This window comes from Passer domesticus, unplaced genomic scaffold (assembly GCF_036417665.1).
Source record: "Passer domesticus isolate bPasDom1 unplaced genomic scaffold, bPasDom1.hap1 HAP1_SCAFFOLD_63, whole genome shotgun sequence".
In the NCBI taxonomy this organism is placed as follows: domain Eukaryota; kingdom Metazoa; phylum Chordata; class Aves; order Passeriformes; family Passeridae; genus Passer; species Passer domesticus.
Window position 1 is genome coordinate 604,363 of NW_026990166.1, and position 17,300 is coordinate 621,662.

Here is a 17,300-nt window from a genome sequence, read left to right on the forward strand (position 1 = left end):
CCTGTCCCTTCCTTCACCCCCAGCCTGCAGCAGTCACAGTCACTGCTGCCTCCCCCTTGCTGCAGCTCATTTGCCCAAGTGCTGCCAAAGGCAGCGGAGCTGGCTCAGGATCCCTGTTGGCTTCTGGGCTCTGGGATGAGCTTCAGGGGGACACTTGGAGCCCTTCCTAAAGAGCTGCCCGTGGGATGGGGGGTGGATTTATCCTCCCCAGGTGGCTCCTGCTTGGAGTTCTGCTCTCAGTGGAGTCCCGGAGTTTTCTCAGCAGGCCTTGGCAGCGAGTTCTGAGCCAACGTGTGGCTCTGCTGCCATCCCAAATCTGCGCTGCCCTTGCCCAGCCTGAGTGCAGGTTGGGCCTGTGCTGGGCATGGCTGGGGATTTCCATGGCCCAATCCTGCAGCATTTCCATCTGCTCCTGGCTTTGGGTAGCAAACATCTACAGTTCCTTCAATTGAATCATTGCATTTATTGCAGATAGCTACACCTGCACTAGAAATGTACAAATATGCAAAAAACCCTTTAGTTTAAAAATGAAATTTGTTTTAAATTACTACACTTGTGCTGCCAATGTATAAACATGCAAATATCAATTTAAGTTTAAATTTAATTCTTTTGAGATAATTGTGCTTTGTAAATATATACAAATATCAACTTCAGTATAAAAAATTAGTTTATTGCAACTCTACAACTCACTATACACAAATATGAATTGAAGTTTAACAATTAAATTTTTTACATATTGCTACAACTGTACAGCCCATATACAAATACAGGAATATCAACATCCCTCTCTACAGAATCTCAGATCCAGAACTAAATAAATACAATTGTAGAACTATGCAACTCCATATATATTTAAGTAAAGTAAATACATATATATCTATAAAAATATATAGATGTAAATACGTATTATGTATTTCATTCCATATGTGACATATAGTACACACATAACAAACATATCTATAAATATACAAATATCAATGGATTAATAAAAAAATCTATACAACCCCAGCAAAAGAACTACACAGCTACAAAATTGTACAAGTATGTAAATATAACTCCAGATGTAAACAGATCAATACACATGCATCAATATAACAATATACATACATAGATACCTACACAAATATCAGTCAATGTATGTAAATATCCCTACACTTGTAACTATCCAAGTCTAACTCTACCCATCCATAAACAGAACCAGATCAGGAGGGATTGCAGCCCCCCATGTTCCCAGGCTCTCCCTCGGTCTCCTCCTCCCGTGCAGAGCAGCTCTCCTGGACAGGGACAGCAGATGGGACATGTGGCAAGCAAAGGGAACACTGAGTCAGTATGGGGACGTTTCCCTTGGCAGCAGCTGCACTTCCACCAGGGAAGAGGAAATGTCAGAGCCTCCCCAGGAGGGTCAGAAGGAAAAGCAGCCGAGGGGCCAGGCTGTGGTGAGCTGTTCACTTCTTTCAGGCATCCCAGTTGCTCTGGGGGATCTCCCTCATGTCACGTTATTGAACCACCTCTGCACTTACCAAGACTGTGGCCCCCAAATCGAGCAGTATTTCTGTCTCCAGCTGCTTGCACCAATGACAGGGAACGTCCTCTGACAGCGCTGGGGCACAAAGTTACCTTCCACAGCTCATCTGACAGGGCCTTGTTCTTCCTCTGCTTCCTGTCTTTCTCCTTATCTTCCACTTGGAATTTTTGTAGCATTTCTTTTTCTTTCCCCTTGATCAGTGCTAAAATGAACGTTTCTCTTCCAAGCTTGAGTTAGTTCAGTGATCCTGTCAAGCATTTTCTCAGGAGGTTTTCTCATGGAATTGAGTGTTAATTTCAGCAATTTTGGTGATTTTCTGTGTGATTTCTGCAAGTCTCCTGTTCATTATTGCACCACTTGGGAAGGTAGAAAGAGAAAAAGGATGTTTGTGTATGTCAGTCCACTAGTGGAATATTCATGGGTAGAGAGAGTGATTAGCTGCATTTTACATGTACTCCTAACCTGAAAGTGCAACAGGTGACTTGGGGAGAAATCAAAGCCAGATCTCTCCTTCTACCAGCCTGTATTCAAATGGAAAGTAAATAGAGCAGGCTGAGAATGTTAGTGCTCCATTAGTGCATCCATAGATTCCTGCTATGCCTCGGAACCTGATGCTCGGAGTCTTCCGCGTTTAGGGGAACTGCATTTCAGCGAACTGCATTTCAGCAAAGAGAGTCCCTGTGCACAGGCGCCAAAGGGAAGAGGGTCCCACGGAGAGTCGGCCGAGGAACGACACTCACAGCCCATGTGGCTACATGCTGCTCCCCTTTGTTAAGCAACTTTGGCACATTTATCCTTCTCTAGACACTGTCTCACGCCACTAATGCTTAATGCTCCTTGGTTCAGTAGCTGCATTCACACATGCATGTTAATTACTGATTGGCTGTCACGCCATAAGCATCTTTAGCTAAGGTGTGCCAAATTAGCAGTTCCCACTTGTGTGTGCTTGGCATTTGGTTTCATCTGGGCACAATGCTCCTTCTTCCTTGATGCATCTGTTTGAGGACAGCACATGGTCTGTCTCGTTCTGGGGACAGCACATGGTCTTCAGAGTAACTCTGTAAATTGCAGACCAGATTTTCCAATTCTCACAGGAGAATGTCATGGCCTCATTCAGCCAGGAATCCTTCTACATTTTAGTAGACCCATTTTCTGCAAGGCCAGAGGCTTTTCCTTTTCAGAAAAAAAACCCCAACCAAACAAACAAAAAAACCACCCAAAACAAAACAAAAAAACCAAACAACAACAACAACAACAAAAAAGATCCTAAAGAATCACCTCAAGTAATAATAAAAGAAAAACTACTAATAATAGGGATTCCTTTTGGAATGTCATCAGATAGAGATTCTCATTTTAGAACTGAAACAGTACAAAAGTTATGTAAAACACTCCCTGTTAAATGGGACCTGCTGAGCCCACGGAGGTCAATCCCAGCAGCAAGGCTGACAGAACAAATCAGAGTCTAAAAGCAGAAATGAGTAAAAGTGGCCAGGAAAACTCACTGAAGTGGTCACCAGTGCTTCTCCTTGCTCTCTTGAGGTCCAGAATTCCATTGGTTCTAAAGAAAAAAGTGAGCCCATGATAGGAAATGATAATTTCAGTCCCTTCTTATCATCTTTGTGGAAAGTGATCTCATCTTTCCACAAGTTTCTGCTGTGACCATCCCTGGTGATTCAGGCACATCCTTATCAACCTGGGAACTGTGTCTTATGCCAGAAAGCAGAGCAACAAGCCACTTAAAGAAAAGTGGAAAGGACCATTTGAAGTGTTCCTAAGCACTCCTGCAGCAATAAAAGGGGATGGGATCAGTACATTGATACACCTGCCCCCAAGGGAAGACAGCCCCAACACATAAGGGACTTGAGGGGGAAAATGTAGATGAGAATTTGAAGCCTCTATTTGTTAAAGCATGGAAATAAAACTTTCCAATGCAGTGTAGAGTGAGCTAGAAGAAATCCCATCAAGGGAAAGATATGTCATGAAGAGGTAACTATGAAAAGTCCTCAGTCTCAGCCCAGCCTGGGCAGCAGCACTCTGGCACGCTCTGTCAAGCAGCAGCAGCCAGCAGGCCCAGGGGAGGCAGCCCAGCACAGTTCACCCCATGCCCCCCACGGCAGCGTCCCTGGGGCTGCTGCACTGCAGAGCTGGAGGAGCACCCCTGAGCCAGGCAAAAATGGACCCAAGTCTCAGGGTTTAGGAGGTGACATTTTCTTGAACTTGGCTTGAAGGAGAACAGAAGGGCAACAACGGCTCAGGTGTTCAATCACAAAACACCCCAAGGGCTCTCAGGTACAGGGACTCAACATTGTTGGATTGGAGAAAATGGAGGAATTTGTAGAATGCTCTGCAAGGAAGAAAGGGGCATTCCCAGCCACCTTTGAGTGTTCCCAAATATTATCCTCCCTCAGACAATTTCATATCCTTTCCCAAAAGAAGATTATGGTCTTGTTGCTAACATGTCCTCTTTTTCAGCTGAATAAATAAATGGCAGGAAATTTAGGAAAAGAACTAGACATCAAAGTCCCCATAGGTCTGTGCAGGAATCAACATCTGTGTCTCTCTAGAAAGACAGGTTGTGACTGACTAGTTTGGAGAAATCTACGAAACTGATAGCGATCCTGAAGGGACACTGGAACGGAATTTCTCTTTTTAAACCTATTGTAGTACCTTGCCTCCAACACTTCTCCATGTCTTTTACAAAATCCTTACAGAGATCTGGATCTTCCCTGGCTCATGACAAGGTGAGGCCATGATCTCCAAGCAGTCCTGAGAGCTGCTTCAGCTGACAGCTCAGAGCAGCCCATGGGCACTCCTCTCCAACCCTCCAAAACAAGGTCATTTGGGGTGGAGGTTGTCCTCTATGCCTTCCACCCCTTAAGGCAAAGATCTTAAATTAACAAGAAAATCAGAAAACAGGCTTATTCTTATCATAAAGAAATTCCATTTGCTACAATATTTTCTTAAATTGTGCACAATTTCATAATAGATGTACTGGGCTTCCATTCTCTACTGATAAGTTTCATTCAGTGGACAGAGTTAAGTCTTGAAGAGATTATCTGACCAGAAGAAAGACTCTCCAAAGATGATAAAACTGATGATAAGAGAAGGAGTTAACGGAAATGCAACTTTTTTATTGCTAAAGTTCAAGACTAAATTCTCTAATCTTAGACTAACTAATCCTACATTTTTAACAAATAATCATCTCCTTATTACTAACTTGAGGAAACGTAAAAACATAATTTTCTTTTAAAATAAAACAGCTGGAGCTCATAGATGTTCCTTTGCTGAAGCAGAAGACTGGTGCCAGGACTCCAGGACTTGCTGCTTGCCAAATTCAGATATTCATTGCTGAATGTGGGACAGCTTTTTGTGGAGCCACTGGCACCTGCTGTTCATCTCGGAGTAGCTGGGGCTATCCTATGAAGGAGAAATCAAAAGAAAATTAGTGTGTGCCAACATTTCTGCGGAGTTTAGAATTTCATGACCTTTCCTACAAAATAGCCTTGAGGCACACTCAGCTGGTCCAGTCTGGCTTTATTCATGTAAAACAGTAAAAATACACTCAGTTTATCTTTTGAGCTATTTTTCTCTGTGAGCCACCGCCCTTGAGGGAACTTTGCAAACTGAGGCTGTTATAATGCAGACCAAAAAACAAACTCTAGACAAGTCAGAAACGACAACAACAAAAACCCAAAGCACATCAGCTCCTCAGGACGCCAAAACTCATTAATGCTTAAAGTAACCGGTGGGAGTCAAACTGTCCTCATTCCCGTCTCCCTGAAATCAGCAGGTGTGAGGTTTATCAAGCTGATGATACAAATCCAAGATGAAGTGGCAATGAGAATAATAGATGCCACTTCCCAGCACTCTCACACCAATGCTTCTGATCCTCTGGGCCTGAAGACCTGGATTGTTTGGGATGACAAAGTCTCCCTCCACATGGAAACGAACATTTCAAAGCATCCTGAAATGAATATTTACAAGCCACAAATCCCTAACAAGTTGAAATTCAGTACCAGGACAGACAACAACTTGTGCTAGGGATGCATCCCAGGCCAGATACACCAACCAACCTGTGTTAGACAGGTTTGAAAAGAAAACTACAGATGCCTTTCAACATTTTGAGAGGCACCAGAGAAGCAGTAGCCTGCACTACTGGCTTCTGCCCAGTGACATTTGCTGGCAAGAGCCCTGGCACAGGCCTCACTGCACTGCTGCCCTGCAGGGTCAGACCTGCCCTCAGCCTGGCACGGAGCACCCCTGGCTGTATCCAGTGTGAGCCGGGGCCCTGCCGCGCCTGCTCCAAAGGCCGCAGCTGCCCCAGAGCCCCAGAGCTGCAGGAGGCCTGGCTGCCCCTGCCAACATCACTGCCCTGACACAAGCTGCCAGCAATTTCCAGGGCTTTCTACCACACACACACTTCTCCCTCCTCTCCTGCAAATGCCATGAGGGGATGCAGCAGCACTGCTGCAGCTGATCCTGTGCAGCTGCACTGCAGGAAGGAAGGGCCCGTCCGGGCCTCACCCACCTCGGTGTTCATCTCAGCACTTCCCCCCACCTGGCCCATCTCCTCCTTTACCTTTCTATCTCCCTAGTTCACAATTACTTGTAAATAACATCTGTAGTATTAACTCTGAAATATGGTCTTGCTTGCACCAAAATTTGAACAGAGGCTTCTCTTAATAATTAAATTTTAGTCCATCATTGTCCACACTGGAGTTAGGAAAAGCAGCACATTAATACCTTCATTGAAATCCAAGGGACACTACTGCTTCAGCCTCCCCAGTTCTCTTCACATCTTTTTGGACATGCTAGTCCTCTACACATGAGTGCTGGCATTCTAGAACTCCAACATTTGTCTTTTTTTGAACCTAAAGGGTGCAGGGGAATGGATCCCAGACTTGGAGGCAGGGTGCTGGCTTTGACATCCCATTCCATGGGGATGGCTCTGACATCCCTGTAGAATGGGATGTCAAAGCCAGCACTCAGGAAGAAGAGCAGCCACCAGCTGCTGCCTGGATGTAACTGGGCTACTGCTCAGTTCTCTGTTTCTTGCTCCTCACAGGACTGATAAAGCCAGAAGCTCGAGGCCGTTTCTGCAACAAAAACAAAATAATTCATTCTTCTATGATCACAATCAGGTTTTGCTCTCCATTCTAAAAAAGAAGCATCTGTGAATTGGCAAAGTTTTAAAATGCACTATTTTAAATTAAAAATAACTGTCAAACCTGGAAGACCTGCAGGTAAATATCTGCTCTGCTGCATTCCTACTTTCTCATCTTAGCACTTAGCACATCCTTCTCCAAGTCTACTGCTAAAAGGCTTTGGGAAGTAGGCACTCCCTTCAGCAGCTCCAGCAAAGCCTCCCCAGAATGGGGATGCCAGGTAAGTTTTGACTAGGTCCCAATTACTGCTTGCACACACCAGGAAAAGACTCAGCTTTTGCTATCAAACACCCACATAATTTGTTACAGAGGAACATGGCTGTTTTAGAGTTTTATGCATTAAAAACAAGATTAATGCTTCACTATTACAACCCATGAGTACAGGTTGTTATGGTTGGTTGTGAATTCTCATCAGGATGAACACAGACACCAGTCACATGTCCAGAAACTCTTGTGCATTTAGCTACAGCTGTCTTAAATCCAGCAGGCTTACCCACTCCGCAGACTCAAAAGCTGTTGGCTAACAAGTCTTTAAACTTGTACAAGAGAGTTTCACAAGTGGTTACCAACGAGCCCTTGATGTTGCTCAGGGCCCTTCAGTCATCTCTCAGCTCCTCCCAAGGAGCTTCTCAAAGGTGCTGCCTCACGAGCCACAACAGACGGTCACAAGCTCCCCACAGGCACAGCAAACCTCAGGGCCAGGGATGGAGTAGAACAGGACAGCCGTGCTGTGCCCAGGCAGAGGGAGGGAGGAGAGAAATTAAGGCAGAGGAGGGAGTGAGGGAATAGCACCATTCCGTAGGTGCTGTGTTTTGTCCAGCCATGTGGATAGTGCGGAGGTGGGGTCAACAATGAGAGTGACAGAGAGACAGAGGGAGAAGAGAGCAAGAGGGCCCCATCTGCCCCACCTGGTGCAGCCTCTTATGCACAGGAGATTTTTCATGCAGTTCTGTCACACAAGCAGAGCCAGCCCTTTGAGCCCTTGTCCAGGGAATGAGTTGAGGGTGGGGGCTGAGCTCAAGTCTCCAGGCAGAGCAGAAAGTTGGATCAGGACAATGCTGCTCCACCCCTGCTGGATCCTCTCTTCTTATCACAAGCTTGAGGTCACAGCAGTGTGTGGCAAAACATGCCCAGGCCTGGTCCTGCACATTCCCATCACAGCTTTTACATCACCAGCAAGTCTGCTAAAATGTAATACACAGTGCATAATGTTAAAAATGCACAAAATACCTGAGCAGGTCTTGCTGGAGCATCTGTCTCAGAAGGCCTTGGAGATGTCGCTTGGCTGCTGCTGGTGGGGTTCTGAGATGGAGCTGATTTTCTATGGATGGTCCAAGAGTTCATGTTAAAAAGTCTAAATATCAACTGTCATAGTTCTTTCCTTGCAGGGAAAACAGACCTTCAGTGTCAGGACTCAAGGGAAAAACATGAAGCAGAGTTGAGGGAGCTTTAGGCAGGATATCATGAAAACATTCATGGCCCAGAGGGTGCTCGAGCACTGCAACAGGCTCCCCAGGCCAGTGGTCACTGCAGCAAGAGCTCAAGAACAGTTTGGACAACTCTCTTGGGCACAGGGTGTGATTCTCATGGTGTCTGTGCAGGGCCAGGAGTTGGATTCCATGACCCTGGTGGGCCTCTGCTGGTGCAGCATATTGTAAGAATCTAGGCTTTATTTCCAGGGCTTTTTTCTGAAAAGGCTCTTTTCCTTCCCCAAGAGACTGAACTTACCTAGAAAGTATTAACTTCAAACTCTTTCTTTCGATTTTACTGTAGCCAGCCAATCAGTCTGAAGGGTTTGAAATAGCTGTTCTTTCAGACTGAAGGAATTCTCCTTTGCATTCAGGTTGGCTACCTACAGGCAGATGTTCAGGAAAACAAATCTTCATTACACCTATATGCAAACTACAGAAATCTAAAGGAGCTACTTCAGCTGGGATGACAGAACATGGCTCTCATCATGTTGTGAATGTCTGCAGGGTGAAAAAGCTCTGCCACTGCCCTGGGCAAACACAGCAACAAACTTCACAGGTTCAGAGAATGAGTTCTTAAAAGTCATCCTGTGAACAACTGAAACTGTATCCACGTTGAATTTGAATCCTTTGCCTAGGCTCCAAAACTCTTTTTCTTAGCTAAAGAGGAAATAATCCTATTTAATATAATAATGCTTGCATAATTCAGCAACAGCTTAGGTGCATGGGGAATATTTAAAAATGAAAGAAGGAGCTACTGCATCTTTCCATGGGTGTGCCTCTGACGAAAGCCTATCAGAAAGAAATACCAGTGGAACTTATCTTGAAGGAGTATTGGAAAAGTCTCTAATTTGAACAGGTGAGGAAGTAGTAAAATTAGGAACAGCAAAACAGCATAATGGACGAATTGCTGGCACAAGCTCCATGATCTCACCTGCTGAAGGATCTTTCCAAGGGAGTCCTTGTCCTTTGGCCTGACTCCATCTCTCTGCAGCCGAGCAAGTAACTCTGGCTCCTTGTAATCCCTCAGAGCAAGCAGATGAATCACCCTGTCCCTGTAGGGTCGGCCGTAAACAGCAGCGCAGCCGCTCCAGTCGATGTCTGCAAGTCTCACAGGCACCATCCTCTTCTTCTCAGGCACAGGACCTGGATTGTTTTGTTGGGCTCCTCTGACCTCTGCTTCTTCTCCTAAAGTGAGGGAAAACCAGAAACAGAGAGTTCAAATTGCAGGTTTGCAGAAGGCAAGGTAGTTGATTCCAAAGGATGCACCAAGAATGTTGAACCTCTATTGGTTGGGCATTTACAAATCTAAAAGAATCCAAATAGTAAAGCATTAAAAAGAAACAGTTAGTAAAATGCCTGGTAAAGGAGTGATACTGGATGGGAGGTTTTCATGAAAAATTCTTTTTATGCATGGTGCTTTTATATGATTTCCCCAGTTTGTAAGCTCAAGCATTGGCTATGTCAAGAATGGCATGGACAGTGGGAATATGTGCACTCTCAGCAAGTTTGCCAGCACCAGAGGCATGGGATGCCATCCACAGGGACTGGGACAAGCTTGGGAACTGGGGCCCTGGGAACCTCATGGGATTCAACAAGGCCAAGTGCCAAGTGCTGCATCTCTGGGGTTGGGACATGCCCGAGGCAATATGCACCGAGGCATACCTGGGGATGAAGGTGGGGAGGACTTGGAGGTGCTGGTGGATGAAAGGCTGGATATGAGCAAGAAACCATATAGATATCCAGTAAAAAAATGAAATGGAAGCATATCTGAAAGGGGTACATCACTTTAATACCCTTTGAACTTGGATTGTGTGGCTCCTTTTCTGCCTGGGTCCTGAGCTCTCTGCTCTTCTCTTTGGCTTTGATCATGGCAAGCATTTCACAAAAATCCAAAGGATGGGATTTTTTTTACCCTGTCTTGTTCTGTTTACTCACCCTTGGACTTGAGAGTCTTCCCCTGCACCCTGGCAGACACTGGCAATCCAGAATGTGTCTGAACCTTATTTTTCTGTTGTTCTTCAGGGGTGGAAGTGGAAATGGATCTGACATTTGTAGACATGTTCAAAATTGAACAGGATGTGGAAGGCAGGTCCAAGAAAGAAGGAGAGTGGCCACCAGCTGCTGGCTGGACATCACTGGGCTCTTGGTCAATCCTCTGCTTCTTGCCCATCACAGGATTGAGAAAGTCAGAAGCCAGAGGCCGTTTCTGCAAAGATGATCCTGATTAGTTTTGCTCCCATTCTGGAAAAGCAGCATTTCTGAACTGGCAATGGTTCTGTAAAAGAACTGCGTGCCTTTTTGGGAATGACTGGTTTGTGTTGATTATGGAGCCCCAGTTAGGGACTGTTGGAAAAGCCTTTGTATGAACCATGAAAGGAATCCATGGAGGTTGTTACACTGGACTCTGGAATGTCCAACAGCCTTTCCATATCTTTTAAAGGTTATTGATGACAACCCCTACTCTGGAGATACCAGATTTGATGGAACCCTTTGCACTGTTCATCCATGAGTGCCTTTGCCCTGCACAGTAGCCCCATATTTAGCTCAAAGAATGGGAACGAAGGAAGGAACCCTGTGGTATTTTGAGTGTATTTCTCAAAAAATAACTAAAAAATGTACTCAAGGCATGGTCAATGCACCTCAGGGCAGGAACCACCATGGTCCTGATTGATAGAATATACTTGAAAATAAATGGGAAAGAAAAGTGTCAGTTTATGTGCCCAACATGGTTATGTCTGGTTCAGCACAAAAAGGAGGTCACTGGTTATCCCTGAACAGAACCTTAAAGTAACAGGTGGTGCTCCTGGAACGAAAGACGTGGTGCTAAAGACAGCTACTGCCTTGAACCCTGAGTAAAGGTTACAAATTGCTGGATTTGTTACAAGAATGCTAATTGATTTGATATCCAGCAATCTGGCATATCATCAATCAATCAGAAAAAGGAGTGTAAGAATGGGAGAAGACTAGAAGTCCCCACTGTAGGTGGGACTGGCTTTCCTCATGGCTACCAGACCTTTAAAGGCTTACAGAAGTATTTATAGCCCGTGCTGGAATTATTGCTGTTTGCATTTTTTTTTCTGTGTGATAATTCATTGTATTTCAGCTTTCATGAGATGTTTTGCAAATATTTGTAATAACAAACATTATTATCCTAGAAAAGAAAATTAGTTTTAGAAGTGAGACTTCCAAGACAAATCTTGAAAGGATCTGTGTGAGGATCTATGTTGCAAATAGTTTAGGAGGAAGGAGTGGGTAGTGGAACTCTGAAAGCTCTGAAACCCTCTATGTCCCAAGCCAAGCCAGAGCAATACAGTTTCCTCAAGAACACATTCTGCAGCTCAGATAACCAAGATGAAAATGACTACTATATGGAAGACCACAATGAAAGGTCAACAAAAGTCCAAAAGCTCAGTGAACACCCAGGGTCTCTAAAGATCCCCAGCAGACCCTCAGAAACTGACTCTGCAGACTCAAGCAATTTATAAATTTTTAATGATTTCTGAGAAATAGAATGCCTATGTACTGCATACTGCAGTAAAGCACAGCAAGCTCACCCCAAAGTGTGCGTGTCCCCGCGGTGCCTGTGCCCCAGCAGCAGGTGTCACTTGGGGTCTGCCCGGTGTCTGCGTCTCTCTGCTCCCCCAGGGTTTCCCTGGCTCAGGAGATCCCCCGTTCTCCACACCTGACTGCTCCACTCTTGGCTGTGCCTCTCAGAAACAGGGCTCCTATTGCATGAGTGAATGCCTTGAGAGCCAGCCCCTCAAACACTTTCTTTGTCCTTGCTGCACATGTGCCTACAGCGACATGTGGGTCACCTTCCTGCCAGTTCAGGATGTGCAGAACTGTACTTAAGTGCTACTTCTGTTCAAAGTTTTCTGGAGGCAAAAAGGGAGCTGGGGCAGGGGCAGAGGGGCTGATGTCAGTAAGTGAGAGGTTGTCCTCAAGTCCCTTTTGCCGGGGCAGATGCCATGGGGGTCTGTCACCCAGAGCAAGAGCCAGGACCCGCAGGAAGGATCCTGTGTCCTGGATCCAGCCAGGAGGGTGATCTTTGCAGCAGCTCGGAGGAGCACGGCCAGGACCTTGGGGTAACTGGATACCACCTGCCACGTGGCAGGGGCAAATGGAAGGGTTTGTTCTTCCTCCACCTGTGTGCTGTAAGTCACGGGCTGTGCCAAGTTCTGTGTGGAGAACGATCACGTGTGACTCGTTCGCCTCTGGTACACTCTCCTTTTAGTGCTGTTATGACCGTCTGTGTTCTTTTTTCACTGCTGTTTCTAGTAAATTGTTCTGATCTCAACCCATGATCTTTACCTATTTGTGCTCTTCTCTCCATCCTGCCACAGGGAAAGTGGTGGGGAAGTCAGTGAGGGGCACGTGCTCTGAGGGGTATCAGTGTGAGCACTCAACTAGGGAATACCATTCCTACACTGCAACAATGTGGAAAACTCAGTTTCCTAAGGTACTTTCCTTGGCTAGTCCTACAGGAAAATCAGCCTGCTGAAAAGCAACTGCTGTCATTGAACAGAAAGCCTGCTAGGTGACACCTGTTTTAAAGCACAGATTTAATAAGGTTACACAGGAAGCAAAAATTAAATATTGCCAAATCGTCTTTATAATAATATTTTAAATTATTTTGAAATCCAAGATGGGAGAAACTCCTGTGAATTTTTCCAATGCCACAGTGGCAAATAATACAAAGAATGTAAAGCAAATTACAACTGAATATTTTCAGCCCCTAAAAAAAAGTTAAGCAAAATAGCAGAAAGAGCTACATTTCAGCTGCATTTCCAAAGCAGATGGTTGACTTTAATGCTTAAGGCTACAGAAGGGGAAATGAGAGAATCTGTGTGTTGAAAAAAAAAAAAACAAACCATAATGGAACTGTGCAAATGCATTCTGCTCCTCCCTGAAACGGAAATTGTCATATTCAAAATATCACTGAAAGTTGAGGCCAAAATTTCAAGCGACTTGATGTCAATCAGCTGTGTTAAATCTTTGAAGAGAGCATTGCTGCTCTGGCTTCACAGGCACCTGAATGAATGATGAACAGAAGATCTGTACATTCCAAATGATACTGTCTTGGATAAGTCAGATTTTCCAAAGATTCAGAAAACAGGTTTGGGTTTGGTTTATTTTCTCCCTCTAAAAAGACCTAAAAGAGTTCATGCGCTCGCTTAGTCAGGTCAAGGTTCTGAAGGGTCACTCGGCCAGTATTGAGGTCACAGACAGCAGATTCCAGAAAGATGTCCTTGATTTTCAGACTTTTCACAGACAAAATACCATGAAAGAAAAAATTGAAATCAATTGAATTCAGACACTGCTTTGCTCTCCATGAAACCACAAACCCACACTCTACCCTTCTCATCAATACAAACACAGAAACACTGGCAGCCTTGGTTGGCAGAAGATGGAAAACTGTCATTTCCAGACACTCACTGAGAGCAGGCAATGTGAAAGCCCCGCCCTGGGTTTCACAGCCACTCCCCTCCTGTGCCCATCCCTTCAGGGCAGGCCCAGCATCAGGACGAGCTGTGGAAAGAGCTGGTGACAGTGGCAGGTCCCTGTGCCCAGGGCAGAAGGCACAGCACCTCTGCTCCTGGCTGGAACAGGGGCCACTTGCCCAGCTAGACCTGGTGTCCCAAAAAGAGGAGGGGCCCTGGCCCCAGGGCTCTCCCCAGCCCTGCAAGAGGCCAAGCCACCAGCAGCTCTAGCAGGGCTCTTGCAACTCTTTACTCAAGGAAAAGGAAATCAATTGTTATTTCCCTCACACACTCCCTAGACACTGGTTTCTCTCCCTCCTAATGCCCTTTCCCCTTCCCCTTGTGCCCCCCCGTGGGTGACACTCCTGTGCTGGGGGCACAGCCAAGGGCCCCTGCAGTCTGAGGGCCATGGCAGCAGTGCTGCCTCTTCCCACAGGAAATCCTGCTGCAGCTGCCACACCTGCAGCATATCAGATGCCAAAGGCAGAGCGGGCAGCAGGAGCAGCTGCTCTCTCACAGGACCATGCCCTCAATCTTCCTATCCAAACATCTGGATACACAGTGACTCCACAGCCCGAGGTAATCCAATCGGGGGCACTCCCCTCTGATGTTCCAGCCCAGAAGGTAGAACTAATTTCAGTCACCTGAGCTTTGGAACTGAGTAGAGCAAAATGAGTTAACATTTGAACTGATTCATTATACACCTTTGGAGTGCTACAGGCACATGGGATTTCTGGAAAGAAAGGGACCTTTTGACCTCTCAAGGCACATCAATCAAAAATGGAAAACAAATCTTGGGTACACTTGAAAGTATCCAGAAACCAGAGGAAATTGCCATCAGGCATTGCAGAGGACACCAAGTGGATAAGACCAAACTGGAATTGGGGAAACATTTAGCCAACGAGGCTGCAGAAAAAGACATGTTAGAAAACAAAGCTTTATCTTTAATACCCTTGCCAGAGATACCTCTCCCAGTAGAAAAACCAGAGTATAATGCTAGGGACTGTCAATTAATTGAAACTGTAGAAGCGTGATTTGATCCACAAGGCTGGGCAGTTATCCCAGCTGGGCAAAGAGTAGTCCCAGAATCACTCTTGTGTGAAAAAATGGATTGCAAACACAAAGCCACTCGTTGGAGTACTGAAAAACTTTGGAAACATTTGCAAAAAACTTTAGCTGGGTCTGAAATGGCTCAGATTGTACAACCAAGACTCTAAAATGTATAGTTTGTAAAAGAGACAACTGTAGCACAGCTCATAATGTAGTGCTAAGAGCCATAAAATCTGGAGGTGTTCCAAGGGAATAGTGCCTGATGGATTTCACTCAATTTCCCAGAAAATGGGGGTATCAATCCCTCCTAGTTCTGGTGGATACCTTTTCTGGGTGGCCAGAAGACTTCCCTTGTCATATCAACCAGTCTAGGGAAGTGGCTGAAATACTGTTGAATCAAATAATACCTAGATTTGGGGTACCTTTGGGAATGTCATAGATAGAGGTTCCCACTTTCTTGCAGAAGGGGTACAAGAGGTTAGGAAAGCCTTGGGAATAGCTTGGGGTCTTCATGCTCCTTACAGACCGCAAGCTAGTGGCAAAGGAGAGAGAATGAATTACATAATCCAACTGAACTTGGGTAAAATATGTCAGGAAACCTCCTTGACATGGTTCAAGCCTTACCCGTGGCTCTGCTTTGAATCAGGATTCAGACATGGGGCACCAGCAAAATCTGGCCCTGTAAGCTGCTGTATGGTTGACCCTACCAAGTACCACACATTTCAGGAAACACACACATATAAGGAGAGGTTGATTTGAATAATTACCTCATTTCTCTTAGCAAAACTTTACAGGACTTACAGCGAGCAGTGGCGATCTCCAGACCAACAGGACTGGACATAGCAGTGCACAAGTTCCAACCAAGAGCTTGGGTGTACTTGAAAGGCTGGGGAAACTGCTCTGCTGCAGCCAAAGCAGGACCTTCCCAAGTTCTGCAGACAATATTGCTGCATTGAAACAGACAGGGTAAAATCCTGGATACATTATTCTGGAATAAAAAGAGCCAAAGCCTCTTAGCTCAAGACAACATCTTGGGATTTGAAGAAACCTTTGTAAAAATCTTTGTGCTTTGTAATATCAGCTGAGCCTGCCCCCACCCTGGCTGATGGGACCCTGTCAGCAAAGGAAGTGCAGGAAGCCTGGAGAGGAGGCAGCGGTGCTTGAGGAGGCTCTGTGCCCTGCCAGCTCAGCACAGGACTGGGAATCCAACCAGCTGACTCCTGCACTCCATGGGAGCATTCCCTTCCTGGCCAGGCTGCGCTGAAGCTGTGCTGTGCCTGGCGCTGTGCATTGCCCTGGCGCTGTGCGTGCCGCACGGACAGTCCCGTTTGTGGCTCCGCACTGCCCGAGGCTCTCCCCCCTCACACAGGGGCCCCGCCCCGCCCCGGGCGCCCCCTGGCGGCTGCCCGGCCCCGCCCGCCCCGCGCAGGTGCGCTCCCTGCCCATGGCGCCGCCCAGCGGCAGCCGCCCCTCCCTGCAGGCCCGGGCCGGGATCGGGCCCTGCTGCTCGTCCTGTCCCTCGGCTCCCTTCTTTCCAGAGAGAGGAAGGCTCCAAAGGAAGCGTTTGCCAGCTGTGGCCCTCTGCTTTACTCTGTGGGGCCGAACGTCTCCCCTGAAGGTGGCCCTGGTGCGTCCATGAGTGCTGGTGCAGGAAAAGGCCCCTTCCTTCTGCCGCCAGCCGTCATCAGTGGCTCAAAAGCAGCGCCCAGCTCTGGAAGGAGAAACAGCCCGTGGCACAGTGGTGCCATCCCTGCCCAGACGGGGCTTTCTGCCACAGCAGCAGCAGCAGCAGGGCTTGCCTTGGCTTCACCTGGAAAGCCAGAAGCCTCTGTAAGTCAGCAGGTTGCCAGGCTGCATCAGCTCCTGGTGGGGGTGAATCCTGCTAGCTCTGACCATTTCCAAAAGGTTATAAAGGCAGCAGTACAGACATATATGCAGAGCAACCAGCGTTGCATAAATGTGTAAAACTGTGTGGGTTTTGTGGCATTCTTAGGGCTGTCTTGCTGACAGTGCCTCCTGCACAGCTTGTGTGCCATGCCATTGCTGGGCCAGCCTTGTCCCCAAGCTGTCACCCCCAGCCTCGTTCTCTGGCTGCTGTTGCATCTCAAAGCACAGTTGCCCAATTGCTGAGTTCCAGCTCTCAGGCTGGAGCACCAACCCGTGCTGTTGCATGTGAACCAATGGTCTGTGTCCACTTCATTGTGCTGGCAGAAGCCACTTTTGCTGAGACACAGGACAAAGAAAGTAAGTAGAGGAAAAAAATCAGTTGGAAACTCTTGTATGGAAAATCAAGGCGACTGACATTGTGGAGAGGGAGAGAGAAGGATTCATCTGACTCCACTTTATCAGAAGCCTAAATAATTACTTTCTTATACCATACTATATACATTGCATCTAAACTGAATCTGCCACACACTCACCCTTGCTCACAGCTGCACAGAACCGCATCCACTCTGATTCTCTCGTCTCTGTCTCGTGGCAGTCCCAACACACACATTCTCCTGGCCCTGATAGGCCAAGAGAACAAAACATCCTCACTTTGGGGAAACAATCTCCATATTGCATTCTACTTTGGCACAACACAGTCATAAGAATTGTGTTTTCTCTT

General features: G+C 46.4%; 1 long non-coding RNA gene across 3 annotated transcripts; it reads right to left on the reverse strand.

Annotated features, from left to right (window-relative positions):
* Window positions 1–649: 649 nt before the first annotated feature.
* Window positions 650–15,998, reverse strand: LOC135293013 (uncharacterized). 3 transcript variants are annotated; one of them, XR_010355157.1, is made up of 7 exons: window positions 15,494–15,998; window positions 10,098–10,368; window positions 7,921–9,347; window positions 6,269–6,621; window positions 4,193–4,942; window positions 3,028–3,083; window positions 650–2,583 (listed from the first exon to the last, which is right to left on the reverse strand). It is a non-coding gene; the product is annotated as an uncharacterized LOC135293013 (long non-coding RNA). The 3 variants fall into 3 exon arrangements; XR_010355155.1 differs by lacking the exons at window positions 650–2,583; window positions 3,028–3,083 and having other exon boundaries at window positions 4,636–4,942; window positions 11,717–15,998; XR_010355156.1 differs by lacking the exons at window positions 650–2,583; window positions 3,028–3,083; window positions 4,193–4,942 and having other exon boundaries at window positions 5,859–6,621.
* Between the last annotated feature and the right edge of the window lie 1,302 nt (window positions 15,999–17,300).